This window comes from Canis lupus, chromosome 4 (assembly GCF_048164855.1).
Source record: "Canis lupus baileyi chromosome 4, mCanLup2.hap1, whole genome shotgun sequence".
In the NCBI taxonomy this organism is placed as follows: Eukaryota; Metazoa; Chordata; class Mammalia; order Carnivora; family Canidae; genus Canis; species Canis lupus.
Genome location: NC_132841.1, coordinates 67,570,573 through 67,587,516, shown reverse-complemented (window position 1 = coordinate 67,587,516; position 16,944 = coordinate 67,570,573). Strand labels below are relative to the sequence as shown.

The window sequence follows — 16,944 nt, the reverse complement described above, 5'->3', positions numbered from 1 at the left end:
TTTTTTTTTTAAATTTTTTTATTTATTTATGATAGTCACACAGAGAGAGAGAGAGAGAGAGAGAGAGAGAGAGGCAGAGACACAGGCAGAGGGAGAAGCAGGCTCCATGCACCGGGAGCCCGACGTGGGATTCGATCCTGGGTCTCCAGGATCGCGCCCTGGGCCAAAGGCAGGCGCCAAACCGCTGCGCCACCCAGGGATCCCTAGATGCACAGTTTCTGTTCAACTTTGGTCCATCATATTTTTTTGAGATTTTATTTATGTGTTTGAGAAACAGCAGGAGTGGAGGGGAGGGACAGAGAAAGACGGAGAAGCAGACTCCCCGCTGAGCAGAGAGGCAGAAGTGGGACGGCTCCAATCCAAGAGTGACCAGAGCTAAAGTCAGATGCTTAACTGACTGAGCCACCCAGGCACCCCTCCCTCATTTCCATTTATGTGACTCTCAGTTCCTAGCCTCTCTTGTCCACATATTATCATCTGTGGATTGGAGGTAAAACGTAATATTTTATGAGCTAGCCTTTATGATTAAATTGATAACAAAGGCTAAGTAATTAGATACCCCTGGTCGAATATAAGTTTGTTCTGTTACAATTATTATTTTTATTGTCATTTTTGGTGATATGGCCATGGGTATAAACATGACATCAATGAAAAAATATATAATGTCTTTTTGTGTGTGTTTTCTCTTGGTGGATTGCTTTTTCCTCCTTGTATCATATCTACAGTGAAATCGCATCCTATTACAGGATAGGATGTAGGATGTATCCTTTTCAAAAGTTTCAGATCTTCTCTTGGTAAATTTGTCAATACATCCAAGCCTACATTTCCTTGATCAGACATTTATCTTCAATATAACACAGTCAGTTTAATTTAAAGAGCTTCACAAGTATGTTTTGATCACCTGTCATGAGCAAGGTGCTCATGATTGGTGCTACACAGGGAGAGTTAAAGAACTGGCTCCTGCTTCTGCAAAGGTCAAATTTTAGGGGGAGAACAGAGGTGCTCTGCTCCGTGGTATTCTCAAGAAACCATGAGGATACAGTCAACTTCTATTACCCATAGTGGTTGATTTCATGCTAGGAAAGAAAATTTCTAATGTTTGAGATGGCTCCCACCAAAGACAGTCTTTCTGCATGAACTGAGGAAAAAAGACAATGGTAGAGGTAAAATGAGAAATAAATAGGAAAAAAAGGAGAGAGAACAGGCACTCAAAGCTGAGAGAGAGAGAGAGAGAGAGAGAGAGATTCGGTTGGGGAGAAATAAGGAAATAATGAAAGAAGATAAAAGTATGCACAACAGAAGAAGCAGGGGATTGGAAACTGGTCAAGGGAGCCAACAATGCTAAGCTGAAGGAGTTCACTGGAGCAACGTGGAATCTTTGCATCTAAGGGCATGGGATAAAGATACTCAAGACAGAATGCTCTACTGAGCTGAGTATGAGTGGGACAAACATAGGCTCAAGATCCATGATCCCCTTGAGGGCTCAGCTTGGAGCAGACTGGATTTAGTGGTGTAGAACCTTCCCCAAGAGTTGCCTGAACCACAGTGACAGCTGATTTCGACCAGAGGTTAGCGGCAGCTAGTCAGTGTTGTAGATGCATGAGAAAGAAGCCACTACAGTGAGACCCAGCAGTGTGACCAGAATGCAGATGATTAGCATCATTCTCAAGGTAGGGATCACCTGGATTCAGACCAGATCTATTCACTACATATAGTCGAGATGTCTTAAAATCTCTTTTAATTTATGAGATCCCCATCTCTTTTACTTTTTCCTTTTATTTTGTGAAGGAAAGCACATGTCAATTACAGCATCTCACCTATTTTTAAAAGTTTCATTAGTAAACAACCTTTCTGAACATCAAAAATGGGAATGTTCCACCAATTCTGTGTGTCGGGATGGAGCAAGTTCATCCTTCAATCTTGGGCATGTGAAACAGCAAGGAATTATCTAGGCAGTTATTTTCTCAAGACAATAATGAGGAGCTTTCAAAAAGAAGGAAGAAGGAATATTTTATAGAGTTCATAAATGATAATTGAAATTGATGTGCAATAAATGTAGATGGATTTTAGAATAAAATAAGCTCCATTTCAGGCCACCTGGGTGACTCAGTCGGTTAAGCATCTGCCTTCGGCCCAGGTCATGATCCCAAAGTCCTGGGTTCCAGCCCCTGCAACTGGCTCCCTGCTTCTCCCTCTCCCTCTGCCTGCCACTCCCCACTGCTTGTGGGTGTGCTCTCTCTCAAATAAATGAATAAATAAATAAATAAATAAATAAATAAAATCTTTCTTTTTTTTTTCTTTCTTGTATATTTTTTATTGGAGTTCGATTTGCCAACATATAGCATAACACCCAGTGCTCATCCCGTCAAGTGCCCCCCTCAGTGCCTGTCACTTAGTCACCCCAACCACCCCCCCCAGCTCCCCTTCCATTTCCCCTTGTTCGTTTTCCAGAGTTAGGAGCCTCTCATGTTCCATCACTCTCTCTGATTTTTCCCACTCATTTTCTCTCCTTTCCCCTATAATCCCTTTCACTATTTCTTATATTCCCCGAATGAATGAGACCATATAATGTTTGTCCTTCTCCGATTGATTTACTTCACTCATCATAACACCCTCCAGTTCCATCCATATTGAAGTAAATGGTAGGTATTCATCCTTTCTGATAGCTGAGTAATAGGATAGCTTTTCCTTTTTAGATTTTATTTATTTATTCATGAGAGACACAGAGAGGCAGCGACATAGGCAGAGGGAGAAGCAGGCTCCATGCAGGAAGCCATGTGGGACTCTATCCCGGGACTCCGGGATCACGCCAGAACCAAAGGCAGCCGCTCAACTGCTGAGCCACCCAGGAGTCCCAGGATAGCTTTTCAAAATCCCACCTTCCATTTTATTTCCTAGGGCTGCATAGTTTGGGGATTGTACAGCTATACAATGATTCTTTTTTTCTAATCTTTTTTTTTTTTTTTTTACTGAAAAGCATGCTTGTTTTTAAAGTTATAATTTCTTGCCTGTAAGAAGTGGAATTTCTGGACCCACAGAATGCTCACATTGGAATGTTTACTAGCCAGATTGCCTTTCCAAAGAGCTCTTCAAATCCATTCCCAAAATGGCTGAGAGTTACAACTTTCTATATGTTTAGCAACATTGGATAAAATGAAAAATGTTAATGTGTGCCACTGTAGTAGTTGAGCTATATCCCATTGTTTTCATAGATTTTTAAATTTTGTTTTAATTCCAGTATAATTAACGTGGTGTTATATTATTTCAGGTGTGTAACAGTGATTCAACAATATGTACGTTACTCAGTGCTCATCACTCTTAAGTGTGCTCTCAATCTTCACTGTTTCACCCACCTCCCCCCCACCACGCACCGACCTCCCACAAGGTAATCATTGTTTTCATTTGCATTTCTTTGATTTTAACGTGTTCTGACCTGAGTCTCCCTAGTGCCTTTTGGCCCCAAACCTACCAATACTCCTCTGGTCCAGACAGCGCCCGCCCCAAATCAAAGCCACAAGCTGAGAATAAGGAAAAAAGGCTTTAATCCTCATGTGCAATTAGGATAAGAATTGGGGATCCCTGGGTGGCTCAGCGGTTTGCCGCCTGCCTTTGGCCCAGGGCGCGATCCTGGGGTCCCGGGATCGAGTCCCGCGTCGGGCTCCCTGCATGGAGCCTGCTTCTCCCTCTGCCTGTGTCTCTGCCTCCCTCCCTCTCTCTCTGTGTGTCTATCATAAATCAATAAATAAATCTTAAAAAAAGAATTGTGTAAATTCTCAGTAGATCTAGAAGAAAAGTTTTTAAAGATACGGATTACATGAAGAGTGTTTGCTAACTGAAAAACCTGTAGGTTATTAAGGAAAGGAAGCGTCAAGGAAGACTCTCCACCGTAAAGACCCCAAGGCGCAAATCGGTTCGGGGCCAGCCGAGAATGCGGGGTGGTTAGTCCACTTAGACCGAACCGGCCCCATCGCCGCGTCGTCTCCTGCGCTGGCTGCTCGCCTCCCCCCCAGCCCCCCCGCCCCGGGCGGCTCCGGAGGCCGAGGCGAGGGATCCCCGCCGGCCGCGGCTGGGGGAGCTGCCTCGCGGGGGCAGGTCCAGAGCCGCTCCTGCCCCCGGGCGCCCGCGCACTGCCGGGGGCTCAGCCGCGCTCCTGCCGGCGCCCCCAGGCCTGCGGGGACGGGCGCCGCGGTGCGGGCGGGAGCCCCGGGCCCCACCTGCCGGGGCCAGAACCGCGGCCGAGCGCGCGCGTCCAGGCCCGGACGGCCACGGAGCTGCGGGCACCGCGACCCGAGGCGGCGGCGGCGGGCCCGGATAGGGGACACCCAGCGCCTCGGCCCGGGCCCTGCAAGGAGCCTGCGACACCCTTCGGCGGCCGGGTCGGTCCACGTGGACTAACGCCCCCGCATTCTATCTATGTCTCTCTCTCTTTTTTTTGCTAAAAGTCGTTTTTCCACAGGGTATACCGACTTGTTGAATGTGAAAAAAAATAAAGAATTTCATTTGATATTTTATTTCTTTATTTTTAATATTTATACATATATTTTTTCATATGATATTTTTTGACATAATTGGCAGAAATTTTCCAAGTTCATTAGTATACAACTTCCAGAGTGGTGGCAGTTACACGATTTCATCATGATTTCACAGAACTGGCAAGGAGACAGTTTGCCTATGTCTCACTCTCTTCTTTATGCTAAAGTCCTGTTTCCACAGTGTATACCGATTTGTTGAATGTGAGAAAAAATAAACAAGTTCATGTAATATTTATTTTATTTATTTATTTATATTATTTATAGTTTTAATTAATTTTTGTTTTTTTGATGTGATTTTTTTTGACATTATTGGCAGAAATTTCCCAAGTTCACAGATATACAACAACTTCCAGAGACGTGGCAATTACATGACTTAATCACGATTTCACAGAACTGGCTAGGCAAAAGACGTTTTTTTTTTTTCAACTCTCTCTCTCCTTTATAATTTAATTTAATTTTTATTTATAATTCTTTTTTTGCTGAAAGTCGTTTTTCCGCAGTGTATACCAACTTGTTAAATGTTTGAAGGAAAATACACGATTTTATATGATTTTTAAATGACATTAACAGAAAGATACCGAGTTCAATAGTATACAACGATTTTCAGTGAGGTGGCAAAAGCAAAATCAGGATATCACATAAATGGAAGGACAAAGAAGTCGTTTTTCTCTTCTCTATCTCTCTTTGTTATTTAGATGCCGTTTTTCCACAGGGTATACCGACTTGTTGAATGTGAAAAAAATAAAGAAGTTCATGTAATATTTATTTATTTATTTATTTATTTTTAATATTTATAGATATATATTTTCATATGATATTTTTTACATAATAGGCAGAAATTTTCCAAGTTCATTAGTACACAACGACTTCCAAGGTGGTGCCAATTACACGATTTAATCAGATTTCACAGAACTGGCTAGGAAAAAGACGTTTTTGTTTGTTGTTTTTTTCACTCTCTCTCCTTTATAATTTAATTTAATTTTTTATTTATAATTCTATTTTTGCTGAAAGTCGTTTTTCCACAGGGTATACCGACTTTTTGAATGTGAAAAAAAATAAAGAAGTTCATGCAATATTTATTTTACTTATTTATTTTTATTATTTATACTTTCATTTATTTTCTGTTTTTTTGATATGATTTTTTGACATTATTGGCAGAAATTTCCAAGTTCACACATATACAACAGGTTCCAGAGATGTGGCAATTACATAATTTAATCATGATTTCACAGAACTGGCTAGGAAAAAGACGTTTTTGGTTTTTTTTTCACACTCTCTCCTTTATAATTTAATTTAATTTTTTATTTATAATTCTTTTTTTACACAAAGTCGTTTTTCCACAGTGTATACCGACTTGTTGAATGTGAGAAAAAATAAACAAGTTCATTCAATATTTATTTTACTTATTTATTTTTATTATTTATAATTTCATTTATTTTCTGTTTTTTTGATATGATTTTTCTTGACATTATTGGCAGAAATTTTCAAGTTCACACATATACAACAGGTTCCAGAGACGTGGCAATTACATAATTTAATCATGATTTCACAGAACTGGCTAGGAAAAAGACGTTTTTTGTTTTTTTTTTCACTCTCTCTCCTTTATACTTTAATTTAATTTTTTATTTATAATTCTTTTTTTGCTGAAAGTCGTTTTTCCACAGTGTATACCGACTTGTTGAATGTGAGAAAAAATAAACAAGTTCATGCAATATTTATTTTACTTATTTATTTTTATTATTTATAGTTTCATTTATTTTCTGTTTTTTTGATATGATTTTTTTTGACATTATTGGCAGAAATTTCCAAGTTCACACATATACAACAGGTTCCAGAGTCGTGGCAATTACATAATTTAATTATCATTTCTCAGAACTGGCTAGGAAAAAGACGTTTTTGGTTTTTTTTTTTCACTCTCCTTTATAATTTAATTTAATTTTTTATTTATAATTCTTTTTTGCTAAAAGTCGTTTTTCTGCAGTGTATACCAACGTCTTGAATGTTTGAAGGAAATACACGATATTATATGATTTTTAAAATGACTTTAACAGAAAGATACCGAGTTCAATAGTATACAACGATTTTCAGTGACGTGGCAAATGTAAAGTTAAATCTGGATATCACATAAGTGGTAGGACAAAGAAGTCGTTTTTCTCTTGTCTCTCTCACTTTGTTTTTTAGAAGTCGCTTTTCCACAGGGTATATCGACTTGTTGAATGTGACAAAAAATAAACAAGTCCATGTGATATTCATTTTTTAATTTTTAATTTTATCTTTTTTCATGTGATTTTTTTTCACCCAGCCAAGAAAATGCTGTTTCACCAAGGAGGCCTCAGATCAGGTCTTGAGCTTTGCACAGATTAAACTGGCAAAGCCGACAGCGCTCCTACAGCCCGGGTACTTATGCCCCCCTGGGCTGGTGGGCGGGGCCAGGGACAAGGGGAAGCTGAGCGCTAACTAATCAGAGGACACAACGAAACACATAAGGTGGTGAGGATACCTAGAACCCGCCGCCCCCCTGATCAAATCAAAGCGGAAACAGACAAAAAAGAAAAAAAAAAAAACCCGAAATGAACCTGAAAAATAAGTATAATGTGTTAAAAGCATAAAGAGGATAGTTTTCAAGCCAAAGTTCTAAACCGAAAGAAAGTAGGTCTAAATCGTGCCGCCTACGATAATCCGGTCTTCTTACCCGCAGTCCCAGAGGAGGTCGATCTGAGAGACGGCTGCAACGACTAAACCAAACCGGTATTTGTTCCACCTAAAGGTATCTCCACAGGCAGACAGCGTCGCCACGATTAACAAATCGACTTCTCCAGGCTCATTAAACAAGAGCATAGCTAAATCAAGATTTCCTGGAGCAATTTGTGCACAAGGAATCTTTTCAGCCAGTGGACGCTGTCTTCTACTGGACTCTAGAATAAAAAACACAAAGAAGTTCAAACTTCCTATTACAAAAACATGACTCCTAGGAATGACTAGACAAGGCAGGCTCTGTTGCACCGCCGAAACTTCTCACGATGAAGAAGCTGTTTTCAGCGGTATATACCGATTTTACAGGATTTCGTGTAATAAATGCTGGACCGACCTCTCGTTTCTAACTCCTCACTTATTATGACTAAGAAATAGAGTTTGTCCATATACACCGACTTTGATGGCATAATAAACAGAGATGCAGATAAATCTAGATTTACAGAAGTAGCTACGAAGAAGACAATATTTTCCCCAATTTATATCAACTTCCAGGGGATTTAGTAAATGGGGGCAGGGTCTCTCCCATGGCAAATCCAGCATTGGTAGGATTTAAAAATCGCTTTGCCAGCACACATCGACTTCTAAGAGCTTAAGGATGCAACCATAACTCAGGCGGAACACCCCAGAGCTTGCTGCAAATCAGAAAGGGCTTTAGCAAATACACATCGACTTCTGTGAGCCTGACAATCAAAAACAGCAAAGTCCGAATTTTCCAAAAGTTCGTATGAGTGTGAAGTTTTTGTAGTGTGTTGATGTGGGCTTCTGGACTTAGTGATAAAAAGCATGGCCAAGGTGGACTTTCTATAGCAAGAAATTCTAAGCAAAACCATACAAAACCAGCTAAACAGGACAAGAGAATGGGTTTTGCCGATAGACTCGTACTTCTGTGGGACCCAACAACAAGGGTACTTGTTTCCAAACCACACTTTGCTACCTTCGAGTAACGACAGGCCTCAGAAACAGGCACAGCGTCCTGGAAAATCTGGACATATTCTCTCTTGACTTGAATTCCCGGGATCTTAGCTATCCCAGGCACGGTTCATTGGGACTCACTGCACCTGGAAAAGTGGGGCTCAGCTAAAGCTCCCAGCCTTATGCTAATCTCTAAACTGGGATCTGGTGGGAGGGAGAAATCTCCAAGGCAGGATTAAATACCGATTTGCCCAGAGTCCACGTGGACTCCTTTTCCTAAGGTGTTGCGGGCGTGGCAAAGCCCTTGATCTCCCTAAGCGGGATCTGCTGCGGCTGAGAAATGTCCTTCGCCGGTTTCCCCGATTTGTACAAGCTGTGGAGCGACCGAGCCCGACTTGCGGCGACCAGGAAATCCCGCGCCCCGCGCCGCGCAGTCCACATTTGCTAAAGGGAAGAAGTCGACGAGGACGGCGAGGTCTGGAGCCCCCGAGACCGAGCCCCGCGGCTCCAGCAGTGCCCGTCCTAAGGTCGGGGGAGGGGGCAGGCGGGGACGTCGCCGCGCTCGCGGGGAAAGGGAGCGCGCGGGCTCGTCTCGACCGGCTCGGGGACCGAGCGCCGCGCAGCCGCCCCCGAGAGAGCCGGTCGGTGACAGGAGGGAAGCTGCACCTTGACAGGGCCCGGGCGGCGTGGCCGGAGAGATGCCAACGGGGCCAGAGCGGCGGTGCTGGCCGCGAGAACCCGCGCTGTGCGGCCGGCGGTGCTGCGGCTGAGAAGCGTCCCCGCTGGCAGACGCCGAGACGCGGCCCGGGTCCGAGCTGTGACTCGCGCCGGCGGCTCGCGTCCCGGCCGGAGGGCGGCTCCGGGAGGGCTGGGAAGTGCGGGCACCACAAGGCCGGCGCTGGCGGCCCTGGGCGGGGCCAGGGCCCGACCCGGGGGCCGCGACGGTGCCCTGGGCTGGCCGGAGGCCCCGCAGTCCGCACCCGGACGCTGCTGGCGAAAGTGGCGCCGAGGAACCGGCGGCGGGGACCGGAGCAGGGCGGCCCCCCAGGGCCCCGGCCCGCCCCACCCCCGGCCCCCGGGTTTCGCGGCTCCGCTGGGGCCGCGAACCAAACACCCCGCTGAGCGAAGAGGGCCGAAGCCCGCAGAACACCCCGGCTCTGCGCCACCGAGTCCCCGCGGCCGGGACGCGCCAGCCGGGCTCTGCGGGCTGGAACCTGCGGCCGTGCAAGCGGGGGGGCCGGGGCGGCCGAGGCGGACGCGAGCCGACAGGGGGCAGCGGACCGCGCGGGGGGCAGCCAGGGCCGGCGCCGAGCACCGAGCATCAAGCGTGGAGCCCCGAGCCCCGGGCACCGAGCCCCGAGCCCCGAGCCGGGCGCGCGCCGGAGGGGTCGGGCTCCGCGGAGGGCGCTGTGCTGCCCCCGCCCCGCCGCTGGGCTCGCGCTCCCGGCGTTAGGGATCCAGAGAAATCGCGGCTTGTAGTCACAGATGATCTCGGGTCTTGCATGCCTGAAACACATCTGGGTTTGCGTCTAAAGTTCTGACAGAGAAAGAATTCATTTATTTAAAAGATCATTTATTTGTTTGTTTACTCAGGAGAGACAGAGACGTAGGCGGGAGGGAGAAGCTCCCGTGCAGGGAGCCCCATGCGGGACTCCATCCCAGGACCCTGGGATCACCCTCTGAGCCAAAGGCAGATGCGCAACCCCTGCGCCACCCAGGTGTCGCTGAGATATAATTTATACAGACATTCCCCCCTTTTTGGTTATTAAATAGAGCTCTTTAAAAAATATCACATATACATCATGCCAGCTGAAAGAAAGCCAACCTGCACATATCTTAGTAAATGCTTTGATCCCCGTCTTACTGAGGACTCTCTAGCCCCGGAGGAGATCGGCTTGTCTTTTTTCTTTTTTTTTTCTTTCTTTCCTTCTTTTCTTTTCTAAGATTTTATTTACTTGTTCATGAGAGACCCACAGAGAGAGGCAGAGACACAGGCAGAGGGAGAAACAGGTGCCCCTTGGGGAGCCTGATGCGGGACTCCATCCCAGGAGCGAGACCTGAGATAAGGCAGATGCTCAATCCCTGAGCCACCCAGGCACCCAGAGACCATATTTCAAGTGCTCTGAAGAACTGCTCCGGAGCTTGTTCGCTGTTGCAGATTATACATAGGAAGAAGGCAAAGGGAGAGTGGTACTTGCAAACTGTCTCTGACCAATACTTGGTCATACAAGGTATAATTTGGTTGTAGAGATGAAGGCTTACTAAGTTCCACAGAGACATGTGAAAGACCCTCAGATCATTTTAACATATGTTTCTGTCATATCTGATTTTGAAAAATATTGCTTGTATGCCTCCACTTAACCTTTTTCCCAGTTTGTTTTCAATATCTCCTTGAGATCACCTGAAATGGCCCACAGAAGGCTAACATCAGCAGTTTTAGTGCACAATAATATATATCCATACATAGGTATACATAAATGCCCAAATGCAAATATTACAGCAACCATCTACAAATGTTAGCCATGTGTCAGGTATAATAATTCAAAATTCAAAAAAATAGCTGGGGACGCCAGGGTGGCTAGGTGGTTGAGTGGCTGCCTTTGGCTCAGAGCATGATCCTGGAGTCTTGGAATCCAGTCTCCCTGTATGGAGTCTGCTTCTCCTCCCTCTTCCTATGTCTCTGTCTCTGCCTGTCATGAATAAATAAATAAATAAACTCTTTAAAAAAAAAAATAGCTGGGTCCAAACTGCATTTTTGGCAGATGGTATAAGTTAAGCTTAACTGCTGGGATGGGTACAGGTTTTCATTAAAGCTTTTTTTTTTTTTTAGATTTTATTTATTTATTCATGAGACACCACACACACACAAACACACACGCGGGGCGGGGGGGGGGGGGGCAGAGACATATGCAGAGGGAGAAGTAGCCCCCCTCCGCCCCTACCCCTCCACCCAGCAAGGAGCCCAATGCAGGACTTGTGACTCCAGGCGGCACTGGATCCAGGACTCCATCTAGACCCCCAGGATCATGCCCTGAGCCAAAGGCAGACATTCAACCACTGAGCCACCCAGGTGTCCCTTCAGTAAAGCTTTTTAATATACTGTTATATTTTTCGAGGAACCTATTTTCGGAGCTTTTTTTTTTTTTTAGAAATTTTTGTATACTAATAAGAATGCATTCCTTTGTCTTGGAGAGGTTTGGGATTCTCTTTCTTTTAGATTTTATTTATTCATAAGAGACTCAGAGATGCAGACACTTAGGCAGAGGGAGAAACAGGCTCCCTGCAGGGAGCTGGATGTGGGACTCAATCCCAGGACCCCGGGATCTTGACCCAAAGACAGATGCTCAACCACTGAGCCACCCAGGTGCCCCTGGATTCTCTTTTAAGAGTATCCCTGAAACAGACTTACTTATCAAAATTAATGCTTCCCCAAAGTGGCTGCTGCAACTTCAAACTATCCACAAGTTTACCCATTTTTCAAAAAAGGCACAAGATCCTGCTCCAAGTTTTGGATTAGGTGGAACCCATTTCCTAAGACAACAAATCAGCGGAGAACCCAGGAATATTCCACTGCCCCTAAACCCAGGAAAGCAAGGGCATTCTCTCCTTACAGACAGGAGTGTGACTTACCAACAAAGCAAGGAAGTTGCTCAGTCAGTTGCAGAGGTCACCACACAGGGAATGGAGCTTGGATTTGGGAGAGATCACCTGGAACTCCAGGATCAGCAAGGAAGCAGTGAGTACTACGGACTCCACACGTACAGCACTCAGTTACTCACTGGACTCCGGGTTCCTCGGGGTCTTTTCCAAATCCCACTTCTGGCGCCAGTCGCTGCACACAAATTTTTACCAAAAAGTCAATATAAATATTTTCGTGAGTAAGAAGCAAACTGTTCATAAAGAAGGAAAATTCAAGGGCAAATGTGGTCTGAGGTTCAGGGCTTTAGTGTTACAGGGTGGTTTCTAAAATGATAGTGAGGAACCTGCCCTTTACAATGATTGGTTCTTACAATGGAGGTTTCCAGGTGGCTGGGGGTTGATTAAGTGACTCTTATACCGTATTGGAAAGATATGCTTCAGTTATGAAAACCAGACACATTTGTAAGAAATAACCTAAGTTTTGCTGATGTTCATGGCATCAGTTAATTTAATTTGCTTATGTGGCTAATTGTTAGGTTTGCTTGGGAGATTTTCAAACCTAGTCTCTATTTTATTATATTTTAGCACCTCGAAAGACAAAAGCAGCCCTGACATCCAAGAGCTCGATGTTGCTATGTATGATGCCTGTGTTGCCATGAGTTAGCCTGAGAATCATAGGTAGGCACTGGTGTTCTTAGGTTGAATATAAACAGTTTCCTAGAACATCACCATCACACAGGGTCATCCTGTGTCAATAATCAAGACAAAAATACTCTCTAATCATATCTGATCAGAGGCAAAAATGTGAATATTATCCTAACCACAAAAAGAAACAAAGATGCCTGTCTTCGATGATACCAAGTGGACTGCCTTTATTTTATTTTATTTTATTTTATTTTATTTTATTTTAATTATTTTTTACCAGTTTTAGGCATGCTCTCTGTCTGGACTTCTATCCTTCCAGAGAGATTAATTAAGATATTGAATCATCGGGGGCACCTGGATGGCTCAGTTGGCCAAGCATCTGACTCTTGATTTCTGCTCAGATCATCATCTCAGAGTCCTGGGAGTGAGCCCCACATCAGGCTCCCTACTCAGTGGGGAGTTTGCTTGAGGATTCTCTCTCTCTCTCTCTCTCTCCCTCTCTCTCCCTGCTTGCACATGCTCTCACTCTCTCTCTCTCTCAAATAAATCTTTAAAAAATATAGTAAATCATAAAATTACCCCTGACTCCACACAGGGATATAATGCAGAGAAAAAGTTGCTTGCTGAAACCCTCCACAAGATCAGTAAACAACCCCAACACATCCTATAACATGTCAAAACCCTCATATTGAGGCACCTCATGGTTCCCCCATGGCATAAGTTCATCTTGTGTAATGAGTAATAAACCACCTTATTCAACTGCACGTGTATTCCTGGTGGTCTTTGCCTGGAGCACATTGACAATTAAGGGATTAATGAAATCAATATATACCAAGGGCTTAAGGAATTAATGAAATCAGTATATGCCAAGGACATTAGCGGTTCTTTATTTAAGTAATTTGATCTTTCTGATTGGCTTTTATTTCAAATGAAAGCATATAAGAAAGGGATGGCCTAAAGTTGAAGTGGACGCATTGCCAGGAATTTGTTTTTATTTTGACCTTTCCCCCTAGGTTTTAAGAGTAATACTTTTATTCTTTGGGGAATATACATATGTATTTATTATTTTTTAAATTTTTAAAAAAATTTTTTTATTTATGATAGTCACAGAGAGAGAGAGAGGCGCAGAGACACAGGCAGAGGGAGAAGCAGGCTCCATGCACCGGGAGCCCGATGTGGGATTCGATCCTGGGTCTACCAGGATTGCGCCCTGGGCCAAAGGCAGGTGACAAACCGCTGCGCCACCCAGGGATCCTACATTATGTATTTCAACTCATTGGTAGGGGTACCCGAGTGGCTCAGTTGGTTGAGCAACTGCTTTTGGCTGAGGTCATGCCCCAGGGTCTTGCTGGGAGTCTACTTCTCCCTCTCCCTCTGTTCCTCCTCCTTCCTCCCCACCTTGTACTTTCCCTTACTCTCTCTCTCTCAAATAAATAAATAAACTCATTGGTAAAGAAAGCTTGACCTGATATGTGATGAGGCTATGTACAGTGTTTATTTATCAATTTTAAAAAATTGTTGATATTCCACACTCTAAATTATGACCATTTTCAGTTTGTTGGAATACTTTTTAAAATTTGCTTATTTATGAGAAACAAAACAGAGAGGGAGAGGCAGACTACCTGCCAGGAGCCCAATATGGGACTCCATCCCGGATCCCAGCATTATGCCCAGAGCCAAAGTCAGATGCTCAACTGCTGAGCCACCCAGGTGTCCCTGTTGGAATACTTTTATAGGGGCATGGTTCTTGGGGTGCCTGGGTGGCTCAGTTGGTTGAGCATCTGCCTTTGGTTCAGGTCATAATCTCAGGGATGGAGGGAGCCCTGCACTGGGCTCCCTGCTGTTGGTGGGGGAGCTGCTTCTCCCTCTGCCTCTGCCTCTCCCTCTGCTCCTGCTGTCTCTCACTCTCTCTCAAATAAATAAATAAAATCTTTTTTTTTTTTAAGAAATCAGTTCTAGAGGAAAATTTACTTCATAAGAATCTTTATGCTACCTGTTTGATCAATATTTCTATATTGTTCTTTAAAATGTTGTACCAAATTAAAAAAACCACTTGCTCAAATGACAGGTGTCTCCCCACTCCCAAGTGTCCTCCCCACTGCCTGCCACTTGCTAGGCTGTATACCTACTACCCTGGTGCCTTAAATATTTCCCTTCTCAAACCTACCACTACATCTTTGCTTATTGCTGTGGATTTTAATATGAATTTGAATCATATGATCTGAGCCTCATATGTACAAACATAATGATAATATGTACATGATAAAGGTGTATTGGGCCCAGTGCCTGGGGAAATTAGAAATGATGCTGGCAGTGTACCTAGCATAACACTTGAAACACAGGTGAGTTCTCTAATGGACACAACTACTTAGAACTGCCCAGAATGGCCTCACTTGGCCAGTCCTTCCACTTCTTCCTGGCCTGTGTACCACTTTAAACTCTACATTCAGTTAGCATCACATTCCTGTCAGTTTTCACTTATAACCATTTTTATTTTTATTTTTTTAAAGATTTTATTTATTCATGAGAGACACACACACACAGAGAGAGAGAGAGAGAGAGAGAGAGAGAGGCAGAGACACAGGCAGAAGGAGAAGTAGGCTCCATGCAGGGAGCCCAATGTGGGAATTGATCCCTGGTCTCCAGGATCACACCCTGGGCCTAAGGTAGGCGCTAAACAGCTTAGCCACCCAGGGATCCCTAATTCTAAAATAGATAATCAGAAAGAGAAGAATGGATGAATTTTTCTCTTTCTTCTTTTCTTTCTTTCTTTTTCTTTTCTTTTTCTTTTTTCTTTTTTCTTTTTTTCTTTCCTTTCTTTCCTTTCTTTTCTTTCTTTCTTTCTTTCTTTCTTTCTTTCTTTCCTTCTTTTCTTTCTTTCCTTCCTTTTCTTTCTTTCTTTCTTTCTTTCTTTCTTTCTTTCTTTCTTTCTTTTCTTTCTGATTTTATTTATTTGAGAAAGAGAGAAAGCACAAGCAGAGTGAGCTGCAGGCAGAGGGAGAGGGAGAAGCAGGCTCCTCGCTGAGAAGGGAGCCCAATGCGGGCTCCATCCCAGGACCCTGAGACCAAGACCTGAACCCAAAGCAGACCTTTAGCCACTCAACCGGACTGAGCCACCCAGGCACCTGGGAAGATCTTTCTTAAAGCAAAATTCCAATGGACAAATGTGTAGAGAGTGCTACCATTGGAAAATCTTTTTGCAACCACTACATTAAAAGTTTATTTGGACAGGAGTTGCCAAAGGATACTAAATATGGAGGGGGGACTTTAATGAAAGCAGAATATTTGCTTTATCTCAACTTGTCTGCCTTCAGATTGCTTATTAGTTGTAGGGTAGGGGTGGTGGGGATTGTAAGTCTGCAGTGGAGACATCATATAACACCTTGTTGGCATTATGAGAGTTAACACTGCCAGTGGGAGGCACACAGAGATTGTATACTTTCAAGTGTGATGCTTTGAAATTACACAAAATCCCTTATACAGTATTCTAGCCAGAGATGCATAATGCCAATCTAATTGTAAGGAAACATCAAACAAATCCAAATTGAGGACTATTCAGTAGAATAACTGGCCCTATTCTTGAAACTGTCAAGGCCATGAGAGAGTAGGGAACTCCTCTGTCTTAAACAAGAAAGAAGAAGCAGGATAAATAAATGCAACATTTGATTCTGGACTGGATTATGAACTGGAGGAATAAGTATGACATTAAGAATATTTTTGGGGGGCACGTGTGTGGCTCAGTGGTTGAGCATTTGCCTTTGGCTCAGGGCGTGATCCTGGGTCCTGGGATGTAGTCCCGCATCAGGCTCCCTGCATGGACCCTGCTTCCCCCTCTGCCTGTGTCTCTGCCTCTCTCTCTGGTTCTCTCATGAATCAGTAAATAGAATCTTAAAAAAAAACATTTTTGGGAAAATTGACAAAATTGGACTCTGGAGTTTAGATTACATAAAAGTATAGTATAGAGGTTAAATGTCCTGAATCTGATAATTGTACTGTACTTAAGGCAGAGCCTTAAGTAAGGTAGAACTGAAACCTTAACCTATAGCTGGACATACTACATGCAAATTGTGTGTATATGTGCCTGAGAGACTGAGAAAGAGTAAGAAAGAGATAGAGAGAGATCAAATGTGGCATATTGAAAACGGAGGCATAGGAATAAAAGGTGTGTTGGATTTCTATATTCTATTCCTGCAAAGTTTAGATTATTTCCAAGAGAAAATCTTTAAAAAGTCACCTTCGTGAGCGCTGGGGTGGCTCAGGTGGTTAAGCAGCTGCCTTGGGCTCAGGTCAGGATCTCTGGGTTTGAGGCCCAAGTAGGGCTCCCTGCTCAGCCTGCCATCTGCTTCTCCCTCTCCCTCACCCTCCGTTGCCTCCCCACCCCTTGTGCTCTGTCTCCTCTCAAATAAAGAAATAAGATCTTTAAAAAAAAAAAAAAGTCACCTTAACTCCTAACTGGGAAAGG

The 16,944-nt window shown here is 43.9% G+C and overlaps 1 long non-coding RNA gene across 1 annotated transcript; it reads right to left on the bottom strand.

Moving 5' to 3' along the window:
* Positions 1-6,432: 6,432 nt before the first annotated feature.
* On the bottom strand, positions 6,433-12,117 carry LOC140632572 (uncharacterized). Its single transcript, XR_012030166.1, has 2 exons — positions 11,829-12,117; positions 6,433-7,447 (listed from the first exon to the last, which is right to left on the bottom strand). It is a non-coding gene; the product is annotated as an uncharacterized lncRNA (long non-coding RNA).
* Between the last annotated feature and the right edge of the window lie 4,827 nt (positions 12,118-16,944).